Raw genomic sequence first — 4667 nt, 5'->3', positions numbered from 1 at the left:
AACTGAAAAAAACCACACCGCTTCCGGTAGGACTTCAAAATAAAACGCACATTTACACACTTTGCTTTTGGATGGAGACAAAATAAAAGCAAAATTATGTGGTATAGAGGTGCTTATCAACAAAATACATAATCGAAAATGTATTTATTTCATTAACATGAACCTCGTATATTCAATAAATTACATTCAGGAATGCCTTCCTGTTGTAAAGCATGTCAATGCTCTGGTAGATTTGCTCTCCATAGTTTGCCAAGTCTTTTTTTTTTTACAGGAATTTCTGAATCAGAATAACTTGAGGTAATCAGCCTGCAGTTGTGATTAAGTTTTAATGAAGTCCATGTTACTTTAATAGCAGCTTTCACCTCATTGCATTGTTAATTCTGAATCCTTTCCTCCACCTCCACAGATTCTCAACAGCATTTGGGCCAATGTGCTACTCAAACAAACACAGAATAATATTGTAGTTATTTAACCAGTTGTTTGTACTTTAGGTGGTATATTGAGGTGACTGGACTTGGTGCAAACTGTAGAGAGACGCTCATGACGCTTGTTAGCAAAGGGAAGCATAAAGTGCTTTAAATTTTCCTGGACTTCCTGTTGACCCCAGTTGACCAAATCTACTTTCATTTTGTGCCTTTTCTCTTTTCCCATGAACTCTGGGAACTTGATTGCCTAGTAAGATGTAAAAATTTTATTAAGGCTGAAAAAAGGACATTTATGCCACTGTTTTTTTCCTCCTCTCAACTTTCTGTTTACATATTTTTAAAGACTTTTGTGCTTTACACTCCTAGAGGATATAATGCATCATATTCCGGACCATCATGTAGGTCAGACTGTGGTCAAAAATGCACTACTGCATTAAAAGTGCTCATTTAAATTGGTCTTATGTAATACTGAAAACTAAATTTTGGGTTTTATATTAGCTTCAATCCATAATCATACAAATTAGCAGAAATAACTAAAAAAAATCCCACTTTGTGTAATAAATATGTATAAAATGTGTCCACCTTTTGAATTGAATTACAAAAATGTATCATGTGTTTATTGACATTGAAATTTAAATTAATTCAACACACTTTTAAAGAATAGTCACAAAAATATATACCATCTAATTATATAATCATTACTTTATTTTTTATGTCTAAATAAAAGGCTTACTTTGCATAAAAGCATATGCTGTTTTATTAATTTTTCTATTTGGTTTTGATTTACTGTATGCTTAAAACTGTTTACAAATTAGGGAATAATAAAAATAATAGTAAGTCCTGTAGCTACATCTGTTAATTTATAACCTCCATTTTGTTCTCTGGGAATAGATGTTTCCACACCAGTTCCTCTGATTTTATAGTGACTCCATCACTGTAAATATATCCTTTGAATTAAATTTTGAAATAAGATAAAAATAATTCCAAAAAGAAATCTGAAAATAAATAAATAAATAAATAAATAAAAGTCAGTTTGGGGAATATCATCATCATGCTTTTAAAAAGCCTCGGAAGCAGTTTGGTGAATGCTGGCATGATCCCAAAAAGGGGATTATCGTTCCTGTGCAGGGCTTTAAAAATAACATGAATGCAATTGAAAGGTACTAAACAAAAGGAAGGGATTTTAATAATAATAATAATAAAAAAAAAACATAAAACAATGTAATCTCAGAATGAAGCATGGGGGCAGAATGGATGCACTCTCTGTAAAAAATGAAAATCAGATGAGATTAGAGATCCCATGTGAATACTGTCTGCATGAACTGAGATCCTCACTATGTGAATCTATGTGAGATAATTTGTTTTTATCCATTAAACCAACAACAGGTGTTACAAAACTACTCAGTTGATTCTGGGAGTACCCAAAAATTTGACTCAAGTAAGAGTAGCGCTACTTCAACATATTTTTACTTAAGCAAAAATATAAAGTAGCCATCCAAGAAATTACTCAAGTAAAAATAACTATTATTTCTCAAGTAAGAGTAAAAAAGTATTTAGAAAAAAAGAAAGTCTACTCAGTTACTGAGCAACTGATCAAATGGTCAATCATTTAATATTTAAAATCACATCATCAGACAGAGCAACATATAAGGTTAAGTGGAAGTTTTGGTATTTTAAGGACAAATATGACAAATATTCATATAAGTAGCAAAAAAGTAACAAAATCAGGCAAAATACTTTGTTTTCCAAAAAAGTTTTATGCAAAAAAAATGCATAAAACTTTTAACCAAAACGGTGTCTGACAAATTCTGTTTGTTTTTCACTGAGTGTGTAGAAAATCCAGACATGTTACTCAAGTAAGAGTAGAAATACTTCATAATAAAATTACTCAAGAAAAAGTAAAAAGCACAGCGTAGCAAAAATACTCCTAAAAGTACATTTAAAAAAAGTTACTCAAGTGTAACTGAATAAATGTAGCCAGTTACCTGTAACTCTGGTGATTTTGCGTCTTTAAATGTCACACATTTGATAATCAGTTACTGACTGGCTCCATCTAGCGGCAATAAGAAGAACAACAACTTAAAACCCACAGCCAACAACCAAATGGAAGAAACTCGGGACAAAAGATAGAAATGCTAATACTCTTTGTTGTAATGACGGTTTATTTCTCAAAGCAAACAATAATCTGAATTTAAAGAGACAGACTGCACATTGTTAGAAAAAAAACATTAGAATGACAAGATTTTCCTCCAACACACTGTCCTCCAACAACACATTTATAACCTTCTGTCTCTTTTTAGGAAAACAGGGACACTACAAAAAAAATCTCAACAGAAAGATGGCTTTCAATCTTTACAAAATGTGTTACAGATGTATGAAAAAAATCATAACCTGAGGAAGAATAAAACGATGAGTGAACGTGAGAGAGGATGACATAATCTGTGTGGTGTCGATCATCTGAGGATGAGTCAATATCAAATATATAAAAAACAGAAATATGTTCTCAAAACCAAACCAAAAGAACAGTATTGACAAATAACCACAGAACCCATTAATTGTTTAGGACTCAGAAATCAAAAAAGTGAAAAATGATGGAAGTACAACTACATGAAATGAAATTGAAAATAGATTTGTTTTTGTTGTTTGTTTTTTTTTCAAAGATTTAGTTAAAAGGTTATGAGCTGTCAATGTCCTCCTTGCAGTAGATAACTTCCAGATTACTCACTTTGATAAAACAGAGATTGGAAGATGAATAATTGTAGGAATAACGTTTTAAATTATGTTCTGAGTAATGTAGCATCAGATATGGAGGTTGCTGTAAAAATTCGGTTTCAAACTTGGTTTTTATTGCTTCTGTTTGCTTCATACAAATAAAAATGTTGGAAAATTCCCAGCGTTACCAGTCCTGGAAGGTTAACTGGAAGGTTAAGCTGTATGTATTGAGGCAACGGCGCCCTCTGGAGTGACAATATCGCAAGTTTTAATCAGTATCATACCAGCCTTTGAATCCGTTTGGTCTTTTTATGGTTAATTGTCTGGGAATCGATGCTTTTTTGGTGTCTGATGTTTTCTGAGACATGAAGTGTCTTAGTTTTAGTGCCTAAAATGCTGTTCTTCTGCTAGTGCTCATGCCAAATAATAATACTTCTACAAATCATATGTTGCTGATAGCCAATTAAACCTGGAAGCAATAAATCAATTAATCGCAAGAGTTTGATAATTTCCATTTGCATGATGGTTTTTTGTCTCTTTCTTTCTACCAAAAGTGGATGAAAAAAGTCTCCGTGGTTTACTGCTCTAAATAGTCCGTTATTTCAAGGATAATTTTCTTTACTTCAGTACCAAAAAAGGTTGTGGCAAAATAATTGAAACAAATGCTTTACAAAAGCAGAAGAGATTATAAGCTAAACAGTATCAGTGTCAAATCTAAAACGGATTTTTCCGACCAACTGAATCCAGCACCACTGTTGTTCTGTTAGCCGCTAATAGCTATGCGCCTTCTCACTCTCCTAATGTCCGAATAAATGACATTTAAAAGGGCCATTTTCTTTTAAATATGTTCTTACATCTCTAATTTATTAACACCACAGCGATATTGAAAGTAGCTCTTTGATTATTTGTTTTAGTCGTAGTAACAACTTCCACACCAAAGAGTTAGCTAGTAGCGCTTAGCATAGTGCATTTACGTGACTGTTTCTCTAACCGTCCACATTAGCTTCACGGAAACCCATAAAATATGAGCATCTTCGCAGCAAAAACACAAAATCTTACCAGGAGTGTTTGGTCTAGTTTCTAATTAATTTATTTAGAAAGAAATACGAGCTTGTTTTAAGTCAATGGTTTAATATTGATGAAGAAGAACTAGTTGATTTTCAGATTATTTCACTTAAGACATTTTTCCGATGCAAGTGAAATGATCTGCCAAAGGAAGTAGTGCTTTTTCATCTGTATTAATTAATTACTAAACAAGGTACCATTTCTTGCTGAAAATCTATTGCAAGTTAGTTTTGTCTTATTTCAAGTGTACTGGGATGTTTTACTAGAAACTAGACCAAAATATTTGGTAAAATTTTTACCAAATATTTTACCAAAGCTGTAAAAGGCGGTTGGAATGCAGTCAAAAGCTGTCACAAAGTTTCAAACGTTTCTCTCTTTTTAACTCATCTTGGAAAGTCGTTTAAATTGACCTCTTTATTTCCACATGAAATAAAGAGGTTTTTGTTGTGTTTATTGAGACGAAAG

The sequence above is a fragment of the Poecilia formosa genome, unplaced genomic scaffold (assembly GCF_000485575.1).
Source record: "Poecilia formosa unplaced genomic scaffold, Poecilia_formosa-5.1.2 Scaffold57, whole genome shotgun sequence".
Taxonomy (NCBI): Eukaryota; Metazoa; Chordata; class Actinopteri; order Cyprinodontiformes; family Poeciliidae; genus Poecilia; species Poecilia formosa.
This window is presented reverse-complemented; position numbering follows the sequence as displayed.